This window comes from Physeter macrocephalus, chromosome 6 (assembly GCF_002837175.3).
Source record: "Physeter macrocephalus isolate SW-GA chromosome 6, ASM283717v5, whole genome shotgun sequence".
Taxonomy (NCBI): domain Eukaryota; kingdom Metazoa; phylum Chordata; class Mammalia; order Artiodactyla; family Physeteridae; genus Physeter; species Physeter macrocephalus.
The window spans coordinates 36144809-36159263 of record NC_041219.1 but is presented as its reverse complement, the minus strand read 5'-3'; the positions used below and the strand labels follow the sequence as shown (position 1 = coordinate 36159263).

Genomic DNA, 14455 nt, shown 5'->3' with positions numbered 1-14455 from the left:
GCGTCCGGAGCCTGTGCTCCGCAACGGGAGAGGCCACAACAGTGAGAGGCCCGCGTACCGCAAAAAAAAAAAAAAAAAAGAGTAGAAGTTATGTGTTTTGGGTAACTTTGGGGACATTGTCATCTGCAATTATTCCTGTAGGCTGAAGTTTCTCTGTGTCTCTCCTCTAGGAATTCCTTTGGCTGAAAAAGGCAGTGAGCCCATGACCTGTTTCTTTCCAGCGATTTCCAGGCCCTTTGCCCCACCTCTTACATTCTGGAAATATTTCTCAGACACCCCTCTCTCCCCAACATCCAGACACCACTCTTTAGCTTGGGAGCAGGGAAGGTCAGGCATTGCTGTCGTCAGTTGCTTAGACTCCTTCAGCGTGAAGCTCACCTGTGGAATGTACAGGGCCGTCCCTGCTCTTGGCTCTGCTTTGACACAGGGAAAAGGTTTGCTAACCCTTCTTTGGCTCCGGAGAGTTCTCCCCATCCTCAGAGGCTGCAAGGGGTCTAGCCAAAAGAGGGGAGGTGGAGTCGAGTATGTCTGGGGTGGGGCATAAGCCTGTGACCTCAGACCCATCTCAGAAGCTCAAGTAAGATAAACTCGTATCTGACTCTATGATCTCAACTTGCCTCTCTTTTTAGCCTCAATTTCCCTATCTCTCTAAATACTAATATGACAGCTAGAGAGTCTCTGTTCCTTGAACTACAAATAAAATTAGCTCAAACATAAAAGTTCCAGATCCTCCTCTGGCTTTCTGAAAATCCCTTAAAATGCTTATTCCTCATGGTCTCATCAGTGAGGTTGCCCTGAATGACCTTCCTACATTTAAACTTCACCCCCCATGCCCATTTTCTCCCATTTTCTTGACCATCTCTCTCTGTTTTCCTTGGGTTCCTGCTGATAGCCAAGCTTCTAGGATTCCAACTTCTATTCCCAGTTGTTTATCAAGATATTCCCCTTTTCCTCCCAAGACAATTTTTGTCCTAAAAGGCATTTTGATGGCCACTGTTTTAAAAATGTACATTTTTATTTCATCACAAGAGAAAACTTTATTCATTGCATTGTGAGGATCAGATAGGCTAATAAAGGTCCAGTACAGTGCTGTGTACCCAGTAGGGAGCAAATAAACATCAGCAGTGGAAGTTATGAAGATTAATTGATATATATAAAAGCACTTAAAAAACTGTAACACACTGTACATGTGAAGGATTCTCATTATCAATGCTAGTACTTTAAGTCCTAGTAGATGTTATACTCATCAGACCATGTTCAAAAGTAGTTGAGACAGTACATGGTCAAGCTCTTATTTCTTTGTTTGAGAAACCTTTCCTTTCTAAAGAAGGTAGAGTAGGAGGTATAACACAAACTAAAGTAAAATCCGTGGGCTCAGCACAGAGACTGCACATATCAGGACCGGAAGAAAATACAGGTTTCACACAAGACGTCATTATGAAACTTTTAGAGGAAAAAAGTGTAGAAGTTAACTTCACTAAGTCCCTCCTTCGAATGACAGCTGCTGATGTGGAAGAGTATGTGATTAAACAACCAGAGCCAGAATTCCAGGACCTAACTGAAAAGGCAGGAGCACCTAAACAAAGTCCCAGTAAGATCCCAGCTGAGATCAATACCAGAGTGAGATTTCTGCAGGCAGTCAAGGATATACCTAGTACAATTAAAGAACTCTGATGCAGTGAGTAATGTCTTCAAGAAATACTAATACCAGAACCGCATAGCACTTGAATGCCAAAAATAAAGAATTTTTAAAGTATTCCAAAAGTTTCAGACATACTCTGAAAATCTATTTTGAAATGGCAGGGCAATAAATGTATTCATACGTGCCAACCAACTAAATCATCAAACCAACTTGGTGTTTCAAAATACCCTCAAGGCTGTGCCCTCAAGGCTGTGCATGTTAAGAGATGTGCTTCTCAGTGGCAGTGTTGAACTACCTTTATCTGTAAATTTTAAAGTTTGACTGTATAAATTATGAGTCTCTCCTGAAGGGGTCTAACCCAGGATGTTGAATGGTATTATTGCCACTTTGTGTTTTTGTAAAATGTCTCTTAATCGCAGTCTCGCACTGAAGATTTTATTTGCTGTTATCATTTATTTAAGAATTATAAGCCCCCAAATTTCAGTCTAATGTCTCATATAACATTCCTTAAAAGAATTGTAAATATTGGTATTTGTTTCTGACATTTTAACTTGGAAACGATATGCTGCCAGATGATATATTTAACAATATTTGGTGGCAAATATTCAATAAATAGTTTACATCTGTTTTAAAAAAGCAGAACACTATATGAATAATATGGATTAAGGAATATGTTATAAGCATGGACTACACAGTGTGGAAAGAGCTAGGGCTTGAAGGTCTATAAAGGGGAATTGGAGGCTTAGAGCAGAGACACTAATCAGCCATCATAAAGCACAGGTACCGTGGACAAATCAAAGCTTGCAGAGAACCCTGGAAGCTCGGTATGCCCAGCTCGGTGAGTTTGAAGCCAGGTGTCTGGTGATGGGCTTAGGTTTGCCTTTGGTGAGCAAACCAAGCTGTCTGAAAGAAAAGAACACAGACTGGTTAAGAGACGAACAAACTGGAATTTGCTGATACCTCTGTAACTGTTTCACCACCTCTAACCACAATGACCTTCAAGAATATAGTAGTTACTGCTTCATTTCTGCCCACAAGTTTCTTTTTGACCATCTCTAACCCAGAACCATATAGAAAAGTTATCCTGAGAAATGTAATTCCGGCTTTGCCAAGTTGATGCAATACAAAACCACCATACTGCATAGTGGACATGTGATCTTAACCTGATGTGAAGTGCTTACCAAAAATACTATTTTAATCCAGTGGAGGTCATGGTACAGCAGATATCTTTATTTATGTATTCATTCATTTATTCATTTTGTATTTAATGATAATCTGCTGTGTTCCAAGAACTGGTTTTTTGGCTAGGGAATAGAGAAAACTATGACCCATGATATTGAGTAAAGTCCTATTTCTACAAAAGTGGGTTAATGGGTACATGCAAAGGATCTTGGACGTAGAAAGGGAGAAAGGCAGAATGAATTGTGCAGATGACTGCAGGCATTAGGAATAGCATGTGAGAGAGTGTATTAAATTCAAGGAGCCTAAAGTTCACTGAAGTGTATAGCACATAGAGAGCAATAATGGCAGGAGATATTCAGGAAATGAAAACCAATAGGATTTAGTGATCGGTAGGAGAAGAGGAGAGGCAAGAGACGAAGCTGCCAGTGTGAGAGATTACGTGGTTGGTGATTTCACTAATGTGACATGGAATACAGAACCTGATTTGGGGAGAATATGTTGAATTAGAATCTGTAGATATGAGGTATTGCAAATCATGGAGGTGGAAGCATCCAGTAAGCAGTTCACAGTGTGGGTCCAGAGAACACCAGTCTGTCCTGTTCTTCTCTTTTCTTAGCATTAATTACATTTGCAATTACTCATTTTAGCACCTACCTTCCATGCCAGAATGACTACTCTTTGAAGGCTGGAACCACGTCTTGCTTTTGTTTTGTTGTTACCCTAGCATATCAAGTAGTGAAAGGCATGTTGCAGGTGCTTGATAAATATTAGGTTAATGCAACTTAAGAGACCAAGAAAGGGGTGCTTTTGGGAGCACCAAAGAGGGGTCAGAATTTGAGATATGGATCTGAATAGTGCTTGAAGCCATGAAGTGGATGGACTTATTCAGGGATATATACACAGTGATAAAAGAATCCCCAGGGCAGGCCCTGAAAGACTCACACTCAAAGGAATGGCAGAGAAGAAAAAGCTGGTGAAGGATTCTGAGAAGAAGTGATTAGAGGAAAAGATAACTAAGAAAAAGTTTGAGGTAAAAAGGGAGGAAGGCAGGATGAATTGTGAAGATGATTCTGGGCATTAGGAATACATGTGAGCATGGGAGAAAACAGGAAAGACAGCATTTTAAAATATAGCTTGCTGGGACTTCCCTGGCAGAACAGTGGTTAAGACTCTGTGCTCCCAATGCAGGGGGCACGGGTTCGATCCCTGGTTGAGGAACTAAGGTCCCACATGCCACACGGCCTAATAACTGTAAAATAAATAAATAAATATAGCTTGTTATTGAAGTAGTGTGATTATCTGCTATAAATCAACATCAACAGGGATGGTGACTCTCTCTCACCTAACATCCCTTGAAGATCAGCTCGATTTGCTTTTAGTCTCCCCCTTTTCTCCTTTGGAAAACTCTTCAGCCATATTTCGTGAACAGGAACACTATTTATTATTGGCCTCTTGCTTCCCTGAATTATCAACATATTGCATTTCTGTGGCTGTAATGATTGGTTTCTTCCGGGATGGGTACAGTCCAAAGCTATACCAGTTGGATGGTATCTCAGAACCTTAGGTAGGTGCTCTTGGGAAAAAGGCTTGCCTTTCCTACCGCATGTGAAGGCGAGATGTGTGGAAAAGAGAAGAAAGGAGAGACAGGAAAACCAGGGCCTGGTGACCTTTGAGCCCCTAACTGTGGTGTGTCTAAAGCAAGCCCTGTTTCTTTTCTGTGAGCTGGTAAACCTCTTTGCATCTTTATCTCAAAGACTCTTAAACTGACATTCTAAGAAGTAAAATATGAGTCCTTTATAAAATTAAGCACACATACATTTAGATATATTTGATTTTTGTGAAAGTAGGGAAAATTTTTCATTTACCTCAACTCCAGATTATGACCCTAACTATGCAGAAGCTGATGTTCTATAGGGAATATTGTCACAGCTTGAACAAAAACCTTAGTGGGTGTAACACGACTTTCTTTCTAAATAGCAACCAGCCCCGCTGAGTCAATGTTGACATATGTAACTCTTTCCTGGAAGGCAAGAAAATCTGAAGGTTGACTGGTTTGCTCACTCACCCTGCCTTTTGTTTCCTAACGAACAGGTAATATTAGTCTTTCAGTATGATAACATAAAGCCGACCGATTTGCATCACTGGGTATTGTCCACCCTGTGTGTTTCAGTTTGTTCTCTTATTTAATAGGAGCTGTACTGAAACTGGGTAGTCTCTATTTGTTCAGCAGCCTCTTACGAGTGCCTGCCTTCTCTCCTGGATTGAGTTGGACCAGGGAAAAGATAGACGCAGGATAACGTGAGGAGGTTTTCTTAGCAAAATGGACATTCCCAAACTTTTCACCACTCCAAGGACTTCCAGTAGGACCTTTGATATCTTTAGAAATCTAGTCACTGCAGCTTGGAATAGAGTCGATGTTAGTCTCTTGCTTCACTTATGTTGAGATTCTGGCCCAGCTGGTCTTAGTCAACGACCCTCTTTTGCTGGTCTTTGAACCATGGTATCATATGATTGTCATCCTTATTTATTCTCTGGTATTCATACTCATAAATATTGATAAGCACTCTCTAGGCTCTGCTATTTCATCACCTGAAAAATGGGAATATTCATATGTAACTTGCAGGTTTGTTGTGAGGTTGAAATCAGAAAAAAATTATAGAACCTCACTGTCAATCTCCATGAGTACTTACAAGACTGTATCACGCTCCCACAAAGGGCTCCCTTAAGCCCATCGCCCCATCAGCCCCCACCCCAACCTGGTCCTCCCTCCAGTCTGTGCTTATTTTGGTTCAGCACAGGGTATGTTGTGTTTATTTGTAGGTTTTCTGATCATTTATCCACTAAACTGTGGACTGTTTTGGAGGCTCAACTGTCTTCCACCTCTGTATTCCCAAGGGATGAACCATGTCTAGAACATTAGTAGGGGTTCAGTAAGTGCATGTAAAAATGTTAAAAGAGAAAAGGAACTAACTTTTTTTTAAGTCAGCTATGTACTGAACACTGTTAAAGACACTTTCACACGCATAATTACATTTAATTCTTTCAATACATCATTTTCATAGATGGAGATATTAAAAGATAAAGAAGTTAAGTGGTTTGTGTAAGATCCCACAACTAGAGGGTGTCAGACCAGAATCCCATTCCATTTATATTTGCCTCCAAAGAGGTTGCCTCAAAGCAAGTTGAAAATTCACCTCCTTCATGACTTCCTTAATCTTTGAAATTTTCTAGATCACTCTTACATACGTACGTTTCTCAAAGGGATGAGGAGACCCCTTACATATATCAAAATATGTATATATATACATCTGAAACATATATCTGTATATAAACATTTGAAAGACAATTTGATTTTCAACTTAAAATTGCTTTGTTCATATGGAACCCTTAAATGAATAATTGCCTTGCCTTGACTTGAATTATCATTTAGCTATGAAGACTCTGCCAGAAAGAGTTTAAATCAAATTATTTTGGGTACCTTATTGTTTACTTACTGTAATATCAGGTCATGATGTTTGAATAGTGAGTGTAAAACATCATGTTGATTTCCATAGATGTAAATGAACAGTGGTAGTGTATGCTGAAAATTCATTATATAATGGTTAAACATTTGATAAGAAAAGCCAATACATTGTTTTAAAATGACAGCGAAGTTGTTTTCTTCTCATAAATACTTCTTCTTATAAATTCTGAATTTACATCTCAAAGGAGTTTTAGGTCTTAAACATAGGATAAAACCCAAAGGAAAGGATGTACACCATAGCAATTAAGAGAACAGATTTTGAAGTCAGAAAGACCTGGGTTGAAGTGCTCTCTCACCGCAAATTACTTGCAGCATGACCATGGGAATATTACTTAAATTTTTTCAAGCCTCAGTCACCTTATCTATAAGATGGGGCTAATAATAGTGCATGCCAAATAGAATTGTTGGGAGACTGGAATGATGATACACATAAAAGGGCTGAACACAGAGCCTGGGACCCAATGAACACTTAAGAGCTATTAGCTATTTTTCCTCTTTTAAACTGTCTTGTTTAGTTCAGTGATAGCTACGTGATCATTTTAACACAAGCTTTACATTTCCAACTGGTATAGTCAAATCCGACTGCTAGAGAGAGATATATACAGGTGGTCAAGAAGCTTGGGCCAGCTGGACTAGAGACAATCAGGGAAGGTCCCATAGAGAAAGTGATGGGTTAGATTAATCTTAAAGTGGGGGAAGCTCATGGGAACGGAGAAAAGGATTGGGGTGGGTGTCAGGAGGACAAACTGGCCTGGGACTGTTTATAGGAAGTGGAGGGTCAGAGTTTCACTTCTGCTCTTCTCATTTCAAACTCATAGCATTCAAACATTTTTTCACTGAATGGAATAATGAATAGTTAATTTTTGGAATTGTACAAGAAATAGTGATTTCATAAATTATATGCTCATAACATAAAATTTTCTTTGACGTAAAGTGAATAGAATATTAGGCAGATTGCTTCACCAGGGCCCAAATAGTTATATGGTGTCTAGAACAAATGAAATGTTTAATTTTTGCTCTACTTTTCAAGCAAGAATGAGTCTGAGAAACTGCAAGTCACCTAGCTGTCTTATGCTGTGTTTCAGTACTTACATTTCTAATATATTTTCTCATTGTCATTTGATTAAATATTAACTCAAAATATCAACATGATGAGACTCTTGATAACAGTTTTTTTGTGGGTGTAGAAAATGGTACTTGTTACAGTGAAAAAGAGACCTTAATTTGACCAAATGAAGAAGTCATGACTTGAAATTGCCATCAAATATTGATTTTATAGTTGGTTCTTTTTTAAAGATCATAATTTTTTTGTTTCTTGCAAAGCATAGTTTTACCAGGATAAAATATTAAAGGAACTGAAATAAATTATTGAAAATAGAGCAAAATATAATAGTCTTATCATATTAAAACTTACCAAAATACGATAGTCTTATCAAACTTAATTGTTTTTACAAAATTAACTATGCATAGTAAAACTTGAGCCAACATATTAATGAATGAAAAATATAGACTGAGAAATTTCAGACCCAGAGGATTTTTATGTTTTCTTACACTTGTAATAATGAGCCTCTGGGCTCACACTGAGTAGGGAAGAAGGTTTTTTAAAACATTGTCTAAGTGGTCATTTTAAGCTCTGCATTTTTATTCTTCTCTGCTTCCTCTTCCCCAGATTCAAAGCCTCCATCTGTTGGGCCCAAAAATGGGTTGTTTACTTTGACTGTATGAACAGATAATCCCTTTCTCCCAGGTCTGTGTCTTTAAAAAGATATTAAATCTTTGCACGGTTGAACTACTTTTATGACTTCATTTCCAATATTTGGAATGTTTAGGTTCCAAGGGTTATATCGACACTGTCGGCAAACAATGACATCTTTTAAAAAAAATCAGTTTAATTAAGTTTGGTCACATATGGTACAGAATCATATGGCATAAAATCATTAGAATATACTCTGATATTCTTCCAAATCCTTTAAATCCTGCCCTCTTAACATAGAATTAATTGCTAAAGAGGTAAATTAATGTATGGCAAATGTTTATCCAGTGAAATTTCCCTCAGTAAAATCACTCCAATTTCCAATCATGTTCTCTTAAAAGAAACTGACAAACTGATTTCATCTGGTATCGAGTGAGCTGATATCCTCAATCACATGGCATCTTTCTACCTCAGTGTTCTTAAGTGACCATTTCTTAAAGTTACAAGGAATGCTTCCATGTTTTGGCTTTTAAAATATTAGCTTATTTTGGATTTACTTTGACTGACTCTGTAAGCTTGAAATCAAATTGATCATTTTAGAATGACTCACGTTGATTGGTTAGCAACTGGATTACCGCTGGTCATTTCTGTTCTGTCAAAAATATTGCCAAATTAAGTAAACTCTGTCCATTATTTTGGCTGCTTTATTGACTGATTCCCATCTGTCCCACCTGCATGTCCTTCACTCACATTTTGTCCCATGCAGCTCCTTCAAGATCCGACTCAAAGACCACCACTTTCCCTCTAGTCTCCGAATTGCTCTAGCTGGACTCCTACTGTCTTAAAGAACTTGATCTGGGCAGGTGTTAGGCACTGAGCTGTCGACATACTGCCTGATCCAATAGTTGTTTTTATATTGCCCTATGTCTCTTCTAAATTACTACTGATTGAGGGCAATGTTTATTTTTATAAATTTCTCTACAGTGGCTTCTATGCATCAAGGCTCCATTAATATTTATGGAACAAATTAGGAATTTGGGGCTCAGTATTTGGCTCTTACAATTACTCATTTTTGCAGTGATTCCAACTTTATGAGAAGTAATCATCTCTATCAATTTTAAAGTGCTTAGAGTGCTCCCAGCATTTAACTAGGCTCTTAATTCATGTTATCTCATTAACCTTTTATATAACTCTCTACATTAGGGATTGTTTTTGCTCTTTTTTTCACGTGAAAAATGTGAAGCTCCGAAAGGTTAATTAACTTGCCTATGATTGCTCAGCTACTTATTTGACAGAGTGGAATTCAATGACACATCTTTCTGACTCCATAGCTTGTGCTCTTCTGTGAAGCAATTATGTCCCTTGAGAATTATTATTATTGGACAGGTAAGAACACTGGAGTTAAGAGAGTTTAATTATCTTGCCTAAGGCTATATAACAAATAACCACTGCTGAAATTTCTCTAGTAGGTGGGTGTTCCAATGTCTGTTTCTGATTAATTTTTCTTATCTCAAGGTAATAGTATTAGACGCTCTTTATGTTGTTGGAGTAGGGTTCAAGTTTTGAAAAACACCCTTTTTATCAATCCTCTGGGATTACTTAAACAATTCTATTCATTTCAGACATTTATTGATTACATTTTTCCCTGACATTTGGTGGAAATAGGATAATACAATATTACCACTTTCCTTTTTTTTTTTTCTTTGCTCCTGTTTACTGCTTACCATTAAATATGTTCTTTTAAGAGATGAAATAATATATTAACTTCTGAAATCCCCTCAGATAAAGACCTACAGAGATGTCCATGTATTTTGGAATGATCATTGCTTATTTAGCAGGAATATTAGTTTAAAGATGGTGTATCCTGACTCACTGGATAAATCTCTAGAAGTAAATGGAGAGATTGTTAATGACATGAAAGGGGATGGGGAGGGAAGTCAGAAAAGAAAGTGAAAAGTAAATTATGTCCAAGTCAAAAGTAAGTTACATTTATAACTTTGGAGTCGAGATAACAAAGTAGGACATTTTGTGTGTAGTTATTTGTAGTATAGTTTTACATGTCTGTAGCACCGTTGTTGATCAGTTCTGGCTTGACACTAACTTAGGGATTTTTCACCTCTATTTTCTTCTTTCATAGAATGCCAGGCATTGCTTAGGTGAAGAGATATACAGTTGACCCTTGAACAACGGCATTTAAATTGCACAGGTCCACTTATACATGATTTTTTTTGTTCACTCAGAAATACTACAGCAGTACATGATCCCTGGTGTGTTGAATCTGCTGATGCGGAATGGCAGATGAGGAGGAACCAAATATACGGAGGGCTGACTATAAATTATGCCTGGATTTTGGGCTATTTGGAGGGTTGGTGCCCCTAACACCCCTCCCTCCCACCCCGATTGTTCAAGGGTCAACTGTACTAGAATTGACAGACAGTTATCAGAGCAAGTCTTCAGGGGCTGAGAATAAACATATGGGAAGACTCCTGTATAGTCTATGGAATGAATACCATTCCCACACTTGTCTAAGCGTCTGTACATGAGCCAAGCTACCCATGGACCAAGCCACACTAAGCTGATGACCTCAGAGGGGGTGCCATGCTTCTGGTGTGGGTGCTTGGAGCAGATAGTCCTCATCTTCTCAGAGGGCATCAGCTCTTTCCTGGAAGAGCCCTTCTTAGGTTGACATCAGCCCAAACACCCCACAAGCCAGGGATTGGGTCCCTTGCCTGCTATGAAACTACAACTTTCAAGATCAAAAAATTTAGGTGGCTGCATGTTTCATTTGATAACATCATAGATGTGATCTACTGGAATTGAGAGATATGAAGACAATCTGAGCTTGGATTCTTTCCTCCTCTTGTCTGTTCTATAGCCCCAGTTCTTACCTTGGATGCGTGTTGGAATCAACTCCGGGAGCTTTAGTGATACTGATAATTGGGCCGTACCCCCAGAGATTCTGATTTACAGGTATACCTCCTTCTTTGTGCTTCACTTTATGGTGCTTCATAGATACTGAGTTTTTTATAAATTGAAGGCTAGTGGCAACACTGCATTGAGCAAGTCTATCGGTGCCATTTTTCCAACAGCATTTGCTCACTTCATGTCTCTATGTCCCATTTTGGAAATTCTAGCAATATTTCAAGCTTTTTCAATATTATTACATTTGTTTTGGTGACCTGTGCTCAGTGATCATCGATGTTACCATTGTAATTGTTTGGGGGTGCCATGAACTTCACCCATATAAGACAGTAAACTTAATCAATGAATGCTGTGTTTGTGCTGACCGTTCCACTGACTGGCCATCTTCTCTCTCTATCCCTCTCCTTGGGCTCCCCTCTTCCCTGAGACACAACAGTATTGAAATCAGGCCAGTTGATAACCCTACAATGGCCTGTAAGTGTTCAAGTGAAAGGAAGAGTCACCCATCTCTCACTTTAAAGCAAAAGCTAGAAATTATTAAGCTTAGTGAGGAAGGCATGTTGAAAGCGACATAAGCCAAAAGCTAGGCCTCTTGCACCAGTTAGCCAAGTTGTGAATGCAGAGAAAATTTCTTGAAGGAAATTAAAAGTGTTCACACGCATGACAAGAAAGTGAAACAACTTCACTGCCGATATGGAGAAAGTTTGAGTGGTCTGGATAGAAGATCAAACCAGCCACAACAGTCCCTTAACTCAAAGACTAATCCAGGGTAAGATCCTAATTCCTTTCAATTCTATGAAGCCTAAGAGAGGGGAGGAAGCTGTAGAAAAAAAGTTTGAAACTAGCAGAGGTTGGTTCATGAGGGTGAAGGAAAGAAGCCGTCTCCATAACATCAAAGTGCAAGGTGAAGCAGCAAGTGCTGATGTAGAAGCTTCAGCAAGTTATCCGGAAGACCCAGCCAAGATAATTAATGAAGGTGGTTACAATAAATAACAGATTTTCAGTGTTGACAAAACAGCCTTCTGTTGGAAGGAGGTGCCAGCTAAGACTTCCATCACTAGAGAGTAGAAATCATGCCTAGTTTCAAAGCTTCAAAGGACAGGCTGACCCTTTAAGTTGAAACCAATGTTCATTTACCATTCTGAAAAATCTTAGAGCCCTTAAGAATTACATTAAATCTACTCTTCCTGTGTTCTATTAATGGAACATCAAAGCCTGAATGGTAGCACATCTATTTACAACATGGTTTACTGACTATTTTAAGACCATGGTTGAGATCTACTACTCAGAAAAAAAGATTTCCTTCAAAATATTACTGCTCGTTGACAATACACCTGTCACCCAAGAGCTCTGATGGAGGTGTACAATGAGATTAATGTTGTTTTCATGCCTGCTAATAAAACATCCATTCTGTGTCCCATGGATCAATGAGTAATTTCAAATTTCAGGTCTTATTATTTACGAAATACATTTTGCAAGGCTATAGGTGCCATAGATGGTGATTTCTCTGGTGGAGCTGGGTAGAGTAAATTAAAAGTCGTCTGGAAAGAAAAAAAATTCACCGTTCTAAATGCCATTAAGAATATCTGTGATTCACGGTAAAAGGTCAAAATATCAACATTAACAGAAGTTTGGAAGAAGTTGATTCCAAGCCTCATGGATGACTTTAAGGGGTTCAAGACTTCAGTGTAGGAAGGAACTGCAGATGTGGTAGAATTAGCAAGAGAACCAGAATTAGAAGTGGAGCCTAAAGATATGACTGAATAGCTACAATCTCATGATAAAACTTTAACAGATGAGGAGTTGCTTCTTATGGATGAGCAAAGAAAGTGGTTTCTTGGGATGGAACCTACTCCTGGTGAAGATGCTGCGAAGATCGTTGAAATGACAACAAAGGAGTTAGAATATTACATAAACTTAGTTGATAAAGCAGTGGCAGGGCTTGAGAAGACTCCAATTTTGAAAGAAGTTCTACTGTGAATAAAAAGCTATCAAACAGCACTGCCTGCTACAGAGAAATTGTTCATGAAAGAAGAGTCAACTGATGGGGCAAACTTCATTGTTGTCTTATGTTAAGAAACTGTCACGGCCACCCCAGCCTTTAGCACCCAGCACCCTGATCAGTCAGCAGCCATCAATATAGAAGTGAGACCCTCCACCAGCAAAAAGATTCTGACTCGCCGAACACTCAGATGTTAGTTAGCATTTTTTAGCAATAAAGTATTTTAAAATTAAGGTACATACATTTTTTTCAACATACTGCTATTGCACACTTAATAGACCACAGTGTAGTGTAAACCTGACTTTTATATGCATTGGGAAACCCCAAAATTTGTGTGCAATAAAGCAGATGTTGCTTTATTGCAGTGATCTAGAAATGAACCCACAATATCTCTAATTGGAATAAATGTAGCCTATGGAATGGGAGTTTTAAAAGCTTCCCAGGTAATTCTTTTGTGCAACCAGCATTGAAAGCCACTGCTCTAAAGTACCCCTTTCTTGCTGATATAATGTCTTTATTTTACTTCTTTATCTGGCACTGCCATAGGTAACATCCATGTTTCTAACAAAACACTGGTAACTTCACCTTGTCCTCTATAGCTGTGAAAAAGGGACAAGCCTAAGTACTTTCATAGAATTTAATCTAGTGACTGAGAATAATTACCAATATATTGTTAAGCTTATTGTGGCTAGAGTTTTGCTAACAAAAAGAAACATTTCCTACTTATCAGAAGGGCATGATAAATCATTAAATGTGTAATTATAATATTAATATGCCTTGTAGGCAGATTTTTAAATTGCAGATGGTAGGACACTGAATAAAACAGGGCATTTTTCCTGAATATCTAATTGGAATTATTTTAATGATTACAAAAGATATTGTGAACATTTTTGCAGAGATTGGGGCATGTACAGCATGGGGACATTTGCCAACTACTTGTCTTTTTTTAAATTTTATTTCCTCGTCTTTACTTAATTTCAAATACATAATGTAGTAAGATTTTTCATAACATTCAGATACTTAATGATTTCCCATTGAAATCCAGAGTTTAATTATAATTATATGCCAGTAAATGATAAGTAACGTAAGAGTGTTATAATATAATAATGCCAGAGATCATGATTTCCATAATAGATGAGTGCCACTAAAATTGGATTTAAGTAGAATTTATATTAATAAATTTTCTTTCAATTTATTAGAAAAATTTAATATTAAATATAACTTTATGGTGAATCTTTTTGTAAAGTGAATTTTCACAAAGATATTTTTGGTATATATTTGGATTTCCATATGTTGGTTTTTTTCCAAAGTAGCTACTAAAATATTGTTTTTCATTTCTTAAAAAAGATGTTTAATCACCTGACCCAAATTGATTGCCATGTATTTCTACTCCAAATGTTAGGCTGGCAATAGCTTGTGAGTACACATCTGATGCTTGCTTTATTGCAGATGGTTAGTGGGATAACATGACTTCACAGAAATTAGAATTTT

The 14455-nt window shown here is 37.9% G+C and overlaps 1 long non-coding RNA gene across 5 annotated transcripts in view; it reads left to right on the top strand.

Moving 5' to 3' along the window:
- Positions 1-14455, top strand: part of LOC102981668 (uncharacterized) — a 126758-nt gene that overhangs the window by 19563 nt on the left and 92740 nt on the right. For all 5 annotated transcript variants that reach the window (XR_008617569.1, XR_008617571.1, XR_008617568.1 and 2 more), the window contains one exon: positions 10916-11010. This is a non-coding gene — a long non-coding RNA (uncharacterized lncRNA). The remainder of the gene's footprint in view (positions 1-10915; positions 11011-14455) is intronic.